This window comes from Cricetulus griseus (assembly GCF_003668045.3).
Source record: "Cricetulus griseus strain 17A/GY chromosome 1 unlocalized genomic scaffold, alternate assembly CriGri-PICRH-1.0 chr1_1, whole genome shotgun sequence".
NCBI classification, from domain to species: domain Eukaryota; kingdom Metazoa; phylum Chordata; class Mammalia; order Rodentia; family Cricetidae; genus Cricetulus; species Cricetulus griseus.
The window spans coordinates 201,478,446-201,492,786 of NW_023276807.1; the positions used below are offsets into that span (position 1 = coordinate 201,478,446).

A 14,341-nucleotide genomic window follows, 5' to 3' on the forward strand; every position below is an offset into this window, starting at 1 on the left:
TGACTTTTTGAGAATTTCACAGCATGTACCCCAAATCACACTTACTTCCTAGTCCACCCAGATCCACACACCCCATCTTTGTGACTCCCCCCACCAGCCAAAAAAGAAAAGAAAAAAAAGTCACAAAAAAACACAAACAAAACAAAAAAAAAAACCAAGTCCAACTTGTGTTGCCCATGCATGGTCAAACTCGAGGTAGCCAGCCCCTTAAAGAAAACTGATTCCCTACCTGCACTCATACCAAAAGCCCTCAAATGTGGAGAGCTACACGTATTGCTTAAGAAGGACAGTGGAAGTCTGAATGAGCTCCTCCTGACAACATCACATTTTGAACACCTGGTCCCAGCTGGTGCCTCTGGTGGAGGTTGCGGGCCTTTCGTGCTGTGGAGCCTTGATAAAGGACTGTATCACTTCGAGGCGGCACTCACTGAGGGCTTTGAGGGTCTACAGCCTTGCCCCACCTCCAGCTCCCCCTCCGCTTCACGTGTGTGTAAAGATGTCATCAGCCAGCCTCCTGATTCTACCATCCACCAGGCCTGCTCCTGCTGCCTTGCCTCCCCGAATGATGGACTCATCCCTCTGGAACCATAGCCAGAATAAATGCTGTCATCTGTAAGGTGCTTTTGGGCATGGTATTTTGTCACAGCCGCAGAAAAGTAACTAATACAGATACAAACTCTCCCATCCGCCCATGTATTGCCTTTGGAGCTGGAGAAATGGCTCAGCAGTTAAGAGCTGTTCCTGTTCTCATAGAAGACCCATGTTTAGTTCCCTGTACCCATACTAGGTAGCTCACAATTACCTGTAACACTAGTTCCAGGAGATCTGATGCCCTCTTGTGGCCTCTGATGGAACTGGCACACATGTGATACATATACACATATGCAGGCAGGCACTCACACATAAAATAAAAATGTATAAATCTTCCTCTGTAATTCTGATTCCAGGGATTTATTTAATATCTTCTCCTGGCCTCTGAGGGGACCACATGCATTTGGTACACAGACATATGCAAAGGCAAAACACATACAAATAAAATAAAAATAAATGAATTTTAAAAATTAACCAACCTTCTCTTTGAAAGGTACTGTTCAGAAAATAGAGAAGCAATATACTGACATAAAATATTTGCAAGTATATCTATAAAACTTGTATTCAAAATATATGAAAAATATATGCAACTCCAGAATAAGGCCACTGGGCTACCAACTGGGACAAGCCCTTCATCAAAGAATGGCCCAGAAGTACGTGAAAAGATAATGAATCACCACTCATCAAAGAAAAAAGTGAATTAAACTATAATGAGGTAGCACTATACCCATCAAAGCAAAGCACCTTCAAAAACACACAGGGTGGGAACTATGACACACGAGGAGAGGGCCATCCATCTGCAGCTCACATACCTAGCTAGCTGGAATGGGAACTGACAAAGTATGTGGAAATGGTCCTTCAGTTTCTTATAGTTTAAACATGCAGCTAACACAAAATTGGATAGCCCAGAAAGTGAGAGGAACATTTACAGCACTGTGCTCATAAAACCCAACTGGGAGTAGCTCAAGGGGATAAGCAAAACATGTGGAACTTGCATATCACTGGAAATAATGCTCACACAATGGAGTCCATTCATCAGCAGAAAGAAGCAACCTATTGACACACAGAATAAAGTCAATGAATCAAATTATGTGGAAGAAGCTAATTTGAAAGGAGAAAATTCACGATTAAAATCTATGATTCTACCAGCAAAATTCCACAGAATGCCAACAAATCTCAATGATGGGGGAGAGCCACTGAGCGCTACCAATAGGGAATCTGAGAGAGGATGGAAACATGCAGAAGCATGGCCCGGGCTGTAGCGTGAGTTCCAGAGTGAGACCCTCTCAAAAGAACCAAACACTGGCCAGGCGTTGGTGGCGCACGCCTTTAATACCAGCACTCAGGAGGCAGAGGCAGGTGGATCTCTGTGAGTTCGAGGCCAGCCTGGTCTCCAGAGCGAGTGCCAGGATAGGCTCCAAAGCTACACAGAGAAACCCTGTCTTGAAAAACAAAACAAACAAGAAACCAAACACTTCAAAGTCTTACATTTTAAATGGTTACAGACAGTTGTATATTGGTTGCATCACAATCTATTTAATTAAAAAACTAAAGGGTCAGGTATGTCAGTGTAGGCGTTTAATCTTAGCACTGAGGAGACAGAGAACTCTGTGAGTTCAAGATCAGCCTGGTTTACATAGCGTGTTCCAGGCCATCCACAGTTACCTAGTGAGACCATACCTTAAAAAAGAAAAGGCAAAGCACAGAGAGTTGGAAAAGCCAAAAACGAGGAAAGAGAGCAGCAGAAAGCAGGCTGTCACAGCCGGCTCAATCGCAGTACCAAGGACTTTCTAGTGGCAGTTTTCCAGCTTCAGGAGCTCACAAAGCTACATCTGACCCTCTAGGAAGATTCAGGAAGCTATTTCAAGGAAACAAGACATTAATATCTAAGGGCTGAGAGACACAATTAAAAAAAAAAAAAAAGACTTATTTGTTATGTATATAGTGTTTTGTCTGCATGTTTGCCTGCAGGCCAGAAGAGGGCATCAGATCTCATTATAGATGGTTGTGGGCCATCGTGTGGTTGCTGGGTATTGAACTCAGGACCTCTGGAAGAATGGTCAATGCTCAACCTGAGTCATCTCTCCAGCCTGAGAGACACAATTTAAGGTAAGAGACACATAGCCAGATTACCTGAATTCAAACCCCAGATCCATGTTTACTGGAACGCAGGGAAGCTACCCGGCTCTCGAGGGTCTGGGCTTCCGGGGCTGCTATAAAAATTATGGGACAAGAACTATTTTGCCTTAGACATTTTACAAGTCTCCTTTTGTCCATGAAACACGCATTCCACAACTCCAATGGATACCCTGCAACTGCAGATGGTATCAAATTCTAAGTACATATTCCTGTACATACATATCTATAAGAAAACATACTTCTAAATAAGGCACAGTAAGAGATTAAGTGGCAACCAATAACAAAACAGAACAATTACTACATAGACTCTAACAAAAGTTACATACAGTGTTGCCAATATCTGTGTTTGTTTTCCTATGGTATCTGAGATAGTTCTTCAAAGGCACTTTTCAGGCTTCTTTGCCCACCCAAATTTCCAGCATTGTGCCTCTTGCACTCTGAGACCACTAAAATAAAGGCTAAATATGAACTATGACAACTGAGCTGGAACCTTGATGGCTCTTGGGTGACTAAGAGCAGGGGTGTGTATATACGGAAGACACATTGGGCAAAGGGTCATTTACCACCAGTGAGGCAAGATGGGACTTAACTACGCTGCTCAGAAGGGTACAAAACTTACAGCTGTCAATTTCTAGAACTTTCTATTGGATATTATAGAACTGTGTCTGACCACTGGTAAATGGAATTTTGGGAAGTGAAACCACAGGTGGTGTGGCAGAATCACCTCATGTAATGTTTTCTTCTATTGTAAAAAAAAAAATACATAGCTGTGATAAAATTTGAAAATAGAAAAAGTATGAATTATTTATGGTTTTTTTTTAAAGATTTATTTATTATGTATACAGTGTTCTGTCTGCATGTATGCCTGCAGGCCAGAAGAGGACACTAGATCTCATTACAGATGGTTGTGAGCAACCATGCGGTTGCTGGGAATTGAACTCAGGACCCCTGGAAGAGCAGTCAGTCCTCTTAACCTCTGAGCCATCTCTCCAGCCCTATGGGATTTTTTTTCTGAGACAAGATCTTGCTGTGTAGATGGACTGTCATAGAACTCACTATGTAGACCAGGCTGGACTTGAATGCAGAGATCCACCTGCCTCTGCCTCCCTTTAAGCCATTTTCTTATTGAAGCATAACTATGTAGATAATAATTTCAACACCTATATAGTATTCTGTGTAAATATAATGACCATTTCTTCTAATACTGATGTCATTATAAATAATATTTCTATGAACACCTATCTTTTTCCATACCATATTTCCTTTGCAATTCATTTTTGTGAATTACTGGATTATTACTAGAGCCATGCTAGTTTTAAGATAAAAGTGAAACAATAAGGCATGTATCTTTTCTTTTCTTTTTGGGTTTTTCAAGACAGGGTTTCTCTGTGGCTTTGGAGGCTGTCCTGGAACTAGCTCTTGTTGACCAGGCTGGTCTCAAACTCACAGAGATCCTCTTGCTTCTACCTCCCGAGTGCTGGGATTAAAGGTGTGCACCACCACTGCCTGATTGTATCTTATTTTTAAGCTGGCTTTTAACTCTGTACCTAGCTGAGGAGGACTTTTAACTTCAGGTCCTTCTGCATCTTCTGCCTTCCAAGGGCTGGATGATGGCAGGTGTGACAGCTACTTGTAACTGTTAACTTGACACAACCTAAAATTGCTCTGGTTTCTCTTTAGATTGCTGGGTTTCTTTTGTTTTTGTTTTTGTTTTGTTTTGTTTTATTTTGTCTTTTTAGAATAACCTGGGAAGAATCTCAGTGAATGACTGTCTGTATCAAGCTGGCCTATAGACATGTCTGTGGGGAATTGTCACAATTGATGTGGAAACACACAGCCCCCTGTGGGCAGCACCATTCTCTTGGTCTGGGTCCTGGAAAGTCTCATTTGACAGGGGCTTAGTATTTAGAATATTTAAAAAACTCAAGCATTAAATGCTTCCCTTAAATCATCCAATCAAAAATGGGCAAATGAATTCCATAGAAGAAATACAGAGAGGGCTGGGGAGGTGGCTCTGTGGTTAAGAACACTGGCTGCTTTTCCAGAGGACCTGGGTTTAATTCCCAGCAGCCACATGGTAGCTCACAGTCTGTAACTCCAGACCAGAGGATCCAATGTCCTCTTCTGTTCTCCATGAGCACTGTTCACATGTAGTATATAGACATACACAAAAGCAAAACAGACACATAAGATAAAGATTAAAAAATTCTAAAGAAGAAATAGAGAGAGCCAATAAATATTTAAAAAACATTTACTGTCATTAACGGTTAAAGAAATGCAAATAAAAACTACATTAATGCCTGGACAGTGATGGTACACACTTTTAGTCCCAGCACTCAGGAGGCAGATGCAGATGGATCTCTGTGAGTTGAAGGTCAGTCTGGTCTACACAAAACAAAACCCTTACATCAAAAGTCCCATCTCATCCCAGTGAGAATGGCTATCATTCAAGAAAACGGATGTAGGGATAGAGAGATGGCTGAGCAATTAAGAGAGTACTGGCTGCTCTTCCAAAGGGCCCAGGTTCAATTCCCAGAACCAACATGGGCATGGCAGTTTATAACTGTCTGTATAACTCCAGTCCTAGGGGATATAAACCCCTTCTGCCTTCCGTGAGACAGACATGGCACACAGACATACATGCAGGGAAACACCCACATCCACAAAATAAAATAAAAATAATAGAAAAAAGAGGAATCCTTATTACTACCGGTGAGTGTGAACTAACGCAGCCACTAAGGAAATCTGTTTGGCGCTTCTCTAAAAACTGAAAATAGAGCTCCCATCTGATGAAGCTATAACAGACCTGGGTATAAACTCACAGGGTCTTTTAGTAAGACAGCATCCCACAGGGGTGTCTGGACATCTATGTTCATTGCTATGCTATTCACTATAGCTGAGATTTGGAACTGGCCTAGATGGTCAGCAGGTGAATGGATAAAGAAATTGTGATATATAAATACAGTATTTCATAAAAGTAGAAGGAAGAGACTATTGGGGGAGGAAAAACAAGGGTCAGCAATGGGGTAGAATATACGAAAAAGAACACATATGCAGGAAAATGTCATATGAAGCCCAATACAAATAGTGATACCAATAAAAAGAATACAGCATATGCCAGTTACATAACTAAAAAGCTAAGATTCCTTCCTTCCTTCCCTCCCTCCCTCCCTCCCTCCCTCCCTCCTTCCCTCCTCCCTCCTCCCTCCATCCTTTCTTTTTTGGTTTATCGAAATAGGGTTTCTCTGTGTAGCTTTGGAGCCTATCCTGGCACTGGCTTTGTAGACCAGGCTGGCCTTGAATTCAGAGATCCGCCTGCCTCTGCCTCCTGAGTGCTGGGATTAAAGGTGTGCACTACTAACTCTCGGCATAGGGTTTCTTTTCTTTTTGAGACAGGGTCTCCATCACTATGTAGCCTTGGCTAGACTGGAACTCACTATGTGGACCAGGCTAGCCTTGAACCCATAGCGATCTGCCTGCCTCTGTCTCCCAGTGCTCTGATTAGAGGTGTGCACCACTATGGCTGGCTCTTCATTCTTATATACTCAACATGTAGCAGTAACTCACCCTTACATGTGGCTTTTGGATTACCATGACTGGGTATGTCTAGATACCCAAAGATATTTCAGGTAAACTTTCTGATCTGATTAATACAAATGAATCATCACCATTTCCCAGTCTACTTTTCCTTTTTTCATATGAATGTGTCATGTGCATATGTGTTCTCATACGTGTGTGGGCATGCACCATGTATACACATGCATGTGGAAGTCCTATGTTTGTGTTGGGAATCTTCTTCCACTGTTTTTCTCCCTTATTTACTGAAGGAGAGTCTCTACATCAGAACACATAGATATGACTAGTCTCACTAGCCAGTTTGCTTCAGACCTCTGGTCTCTGCTTGCCCAGTCTTGTAAAAGACAGTCACCAGGCCAACCCAGAATGCAGATGGGTTCTGTAGATCCAAAACTCTAGACCCTCCTCTGCTGGTGCAGCAAGTGCTTTCCACTGCCAAGCTATATTCACAATCTCACAGACTTTTGAAGGACCAATTTAACATCTGAGACCTTATATGGTGGTCTCTCTTGATTGTCACTTTCATTGGCTAGAGAGCATGGACGTATGAAGACTAGCTGCAATAGGTTGAAAGAAAAGGGGAGTGGCACTATTAGGAGTGGCTATGCCGGAGGAAGTGGGGGTGGGACTTGAGGTCTCTCTTGCTTAAGCTGTGCTCAGTGTTCTGCTGCCTCCTGATGAAGATGTAGACAGCATCAGGTCTGCCTGTATGGCCTGCATGTTCTGCACTATGACGACAATAGATTGAACTATAAGCATGCCGCCCCAATTAAATATTTTCTTTTATAAGACTTGCCATGGTCATGGTGTGTCTCTTCACAGCAAAGAAAACTGTACGACACTAGTAAAGCACTCCTCTGGGTCTGTATGTGAGGCCATTGCTGGAGAGGATTAACTAAGGAGGAGATAGCTGCCTAGAAGGAGGATGGTAACACCCCACAGCCTGGGGGCCTGAATGGAATGGGAAGAAACAAAGGAAGCCCACTGCATAGGCACTCTCTCTGCTTCCTGGTGCTCGAGATGTGATCCACTCTGCTCCACCATGCACTCCCTGACACAGTGGGTCGAAACCTCTAAAATTGATGTCCATCCAATCTTTCCTCCCTTTAAGCTGTTTCTCTCAGTGTGGGTCACAGTTGTCACAGTAACTTTAACATACATAAATGTTTATGAACTGCACTTTAATTCTCAGTGCACCCTTGGTTTTAAGTGCTACCACTGCCATGTCTGGAGAAGAGAAGAAAGTTCAAGCTGGGCTGGAGAGATGGTTCAGCAGTCAAGATCAGACACTGCTCTTGCCTCAGAGGACCCACGTTTAGTTCCCGGCACCCCAGCACACAATCACCCTTAACTCCAGTTCCAGGGGGATCTGACATCTCAGGCCTCTGAGGGAGCCTATACTCATGTGCACATACCCCCAAACAGACAGACCATATACAGAATTAAAATAATAAATAAATCTTTTAAACAAAAGCTGGGCATTGATGGTGTACACCTTTAATCCCAGCATTTAGGAAGCAGAAGCAGGCAGATTTTTTTGAGTTCGAGGCTAGCCTGGTCTACAGAGCGAGTTCCAGGACGGCTCCAAAACAATACAGAGAAACCCTGTCTCAAAAAACCCAAAATAAATAAATCTTTTAAACAAAAACTTCAAGCTTCTACCTTGCTTCAGTACTGGGGGCAGGGTAGTAGTGGTGGTCTCTCTCTTTCCTCACAGTTGTTTCCCTTAGAGAAATTACACTAGTTAGGGGGAAAAATTCAAAATATTGGAGGACACAAAATCAGTCTCAGCTGAGCTGTGACACACTTCCATTAGCTCTCTGTGTCACTGCCCAGCTGGGCGAGGGGAAAACAAGCACGTCATTTGAACTCTTCTCTAGTGTTTCTGGAATGTTTCCTGGGTCCTGAGAATTTCTGTACTGCACAATTCATACATTGATATTTTTGTCCCTAAGTCATTTCCTGTCCAGCTCATAAGCCAGCTATGAATGTAACTAAAGCAACAGCAAAAAAATACTATTAACTAACTTTTCAGTCTGCCATAAGCAGGCAAGTAGCTGTTAACCAATGCAAACTGTTTGTCAAGTCAAATACTAAACTATATGCTCGGGGACCTCCCTCTCTAGTGCACAGGTGCTCAGCACTCCCTGTAGCTAGTTCTTATCAAAGTTCTATAGGTAAGGCTTTTTTTTGTTTGTTTGTTTCAGCTGCTAAATTTATAGCACTTCTTTACAGTGGCAATGAAATTCTAATAGTTTCAAGTAAGAATGTCAGAGCCATAGTTCAGCAGTAGAGTTTTTGTTAGCATGCACAAAACAAACGATATAGGAGAAGCATGATACTGAGTACAGAGTAAAGCTACCTCAATTCATATGGTAAGAATGACAGAAAGACATCTGTGAGATGGACAGACATCAAAGAACCAGCAATTAAGAAGTTTTAGATATCAACAATGGGGATGTATCCTCACTGCTCCATTGAAGTTCAACTGCATTAACAGCCAACAGTCTTAAATTTACTGATCATCTGTGCAACAAACACACAGGGGAGATACAAAACACTGAAAGTGAAGATGTGGTGCCACAGTGAACAACCCAATAGAAGAGATGTAGTCAGTAAGAGGGTCAACCCAAGGACACTGCCCAACAGCACCAAAGACAAATGAGGAAACAAAGGGAAACTAACATTTCACACAAGAAATAGGCCTTGGGCAGGAGTCTCCAGAACAATGGATGGAAATAAATCCCAAACCAAGGACATTGCTATGAAGCTTCAAAGTGGAGGAGAAAAGACCTCATAAGTTTCCAGAGAGAAAAAGCCATTCACAAAGAAGAGATGAAAATGAAACTTTTTGGTATTACCAAGGCTTAGTAACAACATGGAACCCACCAGACAACTGAGCAGACTTCCAAACTCAGGGGTTAAAGTAACTCTCAATCCAATAACTATTAAAAGGCAGAATAAAGTCAGTTTCAAATTAACATTTTAAAATTATTTATCGTATTCACCCTTTTGATGGGGAAAGTACTTCTGTGTATGTTTATCTTATTGATTGTTGAATAAAATACCGTTTGGCCAATGGCAGCAAGTTAGACAGGACTAGGAGTCAAAGAGGATTCTGGGAAATGTAGTAGAGAAGAGGTGATCCAGGCTGGAAGTGACATAGCAAGGAGACTCATTTAGCAAGGAGAAACAGGAGGGGTCCCCCTTTTCCCCTTGGCGGCTCCTCCAGTGGGCACAATGTGATCCACCAGCAAGGAGGGATGCCAATAAGGCATCCGGATAAGTCTTATAAAATATATAGATTTATGATAATTGAGACTGAGGTAACAGATGAGAATCCTAGTCATTGGCCAAACAGCATTTGAACCTAATACAAGTTTCTCTGTGTATTCATTTGGGCCCTAACTCGGGCGGGTGGCTGGCATAAAGCGCACATGTGGCGGTGGGGCTCGGCGGCTTTTGGCGGAAAGATTTATCGTAACACCCTTCCTTTACTACAAAGATGCTCTTTTACTTTTCCACCCTAGGAAAACCAAGGAAGACAATGCAGGGATCAAATGTGACAGAAGACATTTCAATTCGTCTGTATGTGTGTATGCTGCATGAGTTTATATGCACATGCCTGCAGAGGCTAGCAAGTGACCAACCCCTGGAACTGGAATTATGGTTGGTTGTGGAGCACCTAATGTGGATGCTGGAAACCAAACCCAGGTCCTCTGTAGAGCAGTAAACATTCTCAATCACCGAGTCATCTCTCCAGCCCCTTAGGAAAACAATTTAAATGTTTCTGCTTAAGGAGGGTACCAGAAGGAACAAGAATGGACGAAGAAGAACATTCAAGAGGCTGCTTGGAATAGCCATGAGGAGACAGAGGCAAACTGATTATCAGTGCAGCACAGATGATGTAGAAAGATTTGCACACATCTGGAGGCAAGGTCAATATTTACATGTAATGAGTCATTTTCTAATTCTGCAACAAAATGCTTCACAAAAGCAAAAGGAATGGTTTGTTTGGGCTCATGGTTTGAGGACATGGTCCACCATGACACAAAGGCATGGCAGCAAGAGCATGAAGAGGAATGGATGCTCTGTTCTGCCTCCGTTTCTCTTTTTTGCTTAGTTCAGGACCTCAGCCTATAGAAAGGGACTGTACATAGTTAGGGTAGCTTTTTCCATCTCAATTAATCTAGACAATCCCTCAGACATGTCTAGAGATTTGTTTCCATGGTGATTCTAAGGCACACCAAGCTGACAAGATTAGCAGTGCTAAGGGTGACCACCCTGTTCCTGGTATACATACATCTGGGTGGTTGATGGAGCCTTTTACTTTGGGGGTTGGGTGGAGGAAGAGGTAGGGGAATGTGAAGACTGGATCTGGAAGGGAATACCATGAGCATGGCCTAGAACATGTTCAATATTATGTATTATGTATATGAGTGCTTTATCTGCATGTACAACTTTAGGCCAGAAGAGGGCCTCAACTCAGATCTCACTAGAGATGGTTGTGAGTCACCATGTGGTTGCTGGGAATTGAACTCAGGACCTCTGGAAGAGCAGCACTCAGTGATCTTAATCACTGAGCCATCTCTCCAGCCATGAACATGTTCAATTTTAAATTTCAATGAAAGAAATGACTTTGCATCTACAAATGCTTTAATGAACAATGATGGTTTTCTGAAAAAACAGAAGGCTAAGAGAAAATCTTCTGATAAATTAAGATGGAGGGTCTAATGAAGATGGAGTGGCAAGAACTTGGGATTTTCTATCCTTTATCTGAACAATAATAAAGGAAAAGCCGAGAGGGTGAATATGGCTTTACTGATACCAACAGTAAAGGAAAAGCCAAGATGATCAATATAGTTTTACCAGAACCAATTTACTAGATAAAGGTAGCTGGGGCCAGGAGGGGCAGAGAGAGCTGGCTCTTGCTGAGTTGAGACACTGGAGATGGAGGTCAGGGAGGCCAAGATGGCTAGAGGAGCTCTATTTACAGAGGTGTCCCAAGGTCTCAGAGATGTTTCCTGGTGTCTGGCTGAATTGTGACCCGTATCTGTGAGCAGAAGCCACTCAAGACTAGGAAACAGGAAAGGATCCATAACTGAAACTGTGTTGCCACCAGGAAGAGTGGAAGAATTCCCAAAAGACAACACCTTAGGAGTTACGCTAAACTGGTCCCATAACTATCCTAAAAACAAAACCTAAAAGACAAAACAACACAAAAAACAACTGATTTCCTTGCAATCTGACTGCTGAGCAGAAAAAAAGTGGGGTCACCACTTAAAGGGGGGGGGATACAGCTACCAACAATACCAACCACATTAAATTAATAAAGCCTCACACACAAGCAAATATTATCTCATAAAGAGGCAGGGAAAATACAATCTATAACCACTAGCAAAGGAAAAGGAAGGGGAGGAGACAGGAAGGGAAGCAGAAATTACCCCGGTGAACATCAAAACCTATGTGTGCCACTTTCATTTCTGTTGCTGTGGTAAAATAACCCAACCAAAACAACTTACAGAAGAAAGGGTTTATTTGGGTGACACTTCCAGGTATCTCAGTGACAGGAACTCAAGACAACTGGCCCTGTTACACACACACAAAGATAAATGAATGCACCCACGCTGCCTGCCTGTAACTAGCTTTCTTCACTCTTTACAGTTCAGAGCTCAGTTTAGGGAATGATGCTGCTCACAATAGGCTGGGCCCTCCTACATCAATAAACAATCAAGACAATCTTCTACAGACACACTGACTCTGACATTGCTGTCATCTACAAAATTCTTGCTCAAGAGCTGCACAAATCCAGTTACAAAGTAGTAAAAAAAAAAAAAAAAATCAAAGAAAAAAACCTAATAATGTTTTAAGTAATGTGTCTGTGTTCACAGCCATCCTGGAACACAAGTACAGGCTGAAGGTTGGACACTATTGCAAGCAATTACTATGAAGATGAAAGCGGAAACAGCTAGTAAGTCACAGGTGGAGATAACTACAGTCACAAAGGACTACTAAAACCCTTTCACAGAAAGCAATGGAGGGGACAGAAAGAGAAAATAGAGTTCACAATTGTTTTTCATATACATTTAACTTTTCTATTTCAATAACACTTCACAAAAAGTTAGCCACACACTGAGAAACACTTTCAAAATACGCTCAATAAAGTTTCTACATCCAGAATATGCAAAGAATGCTGGTAGTTCAACCAGACAGCCCACTTATAAGAGAAAGGCAAAGAATTCAAACACATCTCACCTGTAGTTCCCTGTGTGTTGCTTTGACAACAATAGCAGAAAGAAATAATGCCAAGGAGCAAAGTCTTATTTCTGCTTAGCATCACTCCGCCAGGGTGGCGAAGGACGCATAGTGACAGGAGCCTGTGTGGGGTCTAGTCAAATGGTGTCAGGTTTGAAGGCAGAAAGGGCCCTGGAATCAGGCTTGCTCCTAGTGACCTACTTCCAACAGCTAAGAGGTTCCAAAGGTTCCACAGCCTCTTAAAATAGCATCACAAGCTGGGGAGCAAACTTCAAAACATGAGCTGTGGGAAACATTTCAGATTCAAATCATAACATCCCCCCAAGGAGCTAGACACGAGCAATCAATCACTGGACTCTGATCTACCAGAATGCTCCAATAAACTGTCTCAAGGTCACACATCTCAGTTACTTCTGTGGCTGTGAAGAGACACTATGTATGGCCCAGGTGTCTATTGAAAAAAAGCACTGAATTGGAAGCTTGCTTAGTTTCAGGTCTGGCCCATTACATCATGGCAGGAAGCATGGTGGCATACAGGCAGGCTCTGGAGCAACAGCTGACAGCAACATCCAGATCTGTAAGTAGAGAGTGAGCCTGGGCCTGGTATAGGCTTCTAAAACCTAAAAGTGCACTCCCAGTGACATACTTCCTTCAATAAGGCCACACCTTCCAATCCTTTCAAATAGTGCTACTCCTTGGTGACTAAGCATTCAATATACATGAGTCTACGGGGACCATTTATATTCAAACCATCACTTTACACTTCTCAGTCCCTACAGGCTTGTAGCCATATCATAATGCAAAAGTTCATTCAATCCAACTTAAAAAGCCCCAGTCTTTCATAATCTTAACACTGTCTGAAAGTTCAAAGTATCTTCTGAGATTCAAGGCAATCTCTTTAACTGTAATCCTCTATAAAATCAAAAAGCATATCAAACCAAGCAGTGCTAGTGCAGACCTTTAATCCCAGCTTTCAAGATGCAGAGGCAGGTGGACCTTTAAGACGAGGACAGCCTGGTCTACAGAGTGAGTTCCAGGACAGCCAGGGCTACACAAACCCTGCCTCCAAAAACGAAACAAAAAGCATATTGCATACTTCCAACACACAATGGCACACTCATTACCATTCCGAAAGGGAGGAAGGGGGGCATAGTGAGGACCCAAGTCCAGAGCCTAGCTGCGAAGACTCCACAAATTCTGCAATTCCATGTCTGATGTCAAAGCACTCTTCAGATCTCCAATTCCTCTTCAGTTTGTTGATTGTAACACACTTGACTCTCTCGGGCTGGTTACAGACCTGGTCTGCAGCTTTTCTTGGCAGGTATCCCACAAATCTAGTATCCCCAACATCATGGGGTCGCCACTGAAATCCAGGTTTCACCTTCACAGCTTTATATAACGGCCTCTCTAGGTGTCCATGAAGAGACACCCGACATATGCCTGGCATCAGTGACTTTCCTTAGCCACAGAAGGAGATTCCATAACCCCTGTATTGTATCCTTGACTCTAAAGCCAGAACCATATGAGGAAGCTGCCAAGTTCTGCTGCTTGGTGGGGCTGGAATCTGGCACCCTGTTCAATTACATTTGCATCAGCTTTGCTGTGTGTGGTTTCCTTCCTGATCTAAGATTTTAATTCCTTTTCACAATTTGGAAGCTTAGCTGGATGGGGTCTTGCCCTGAGGTCACCACTCCCTTTATGCCATTTAGCATCAGGCTTTTCTTTAATCTTGTTGTCTCTGAGCACTGGACTTAACGCCATCACACCTCCTTGAGCTCCT

General features: G+C 42.7%; 1 protein-coding gene across 2 annotated transcripts in view; it reads right to left on the minus strand.

Annotated features, from left to right (window-relative positions):
• Fermt2 (fermitin family member 2) overlaps positions 1 to 14,341 on the minus strand; it is a 71,082-nt gene that overhangs the window by 24,517 nt on the left and 32,224 nt on the right. The gene's annotated exons all lie outside the window — the stretch shown is intronic.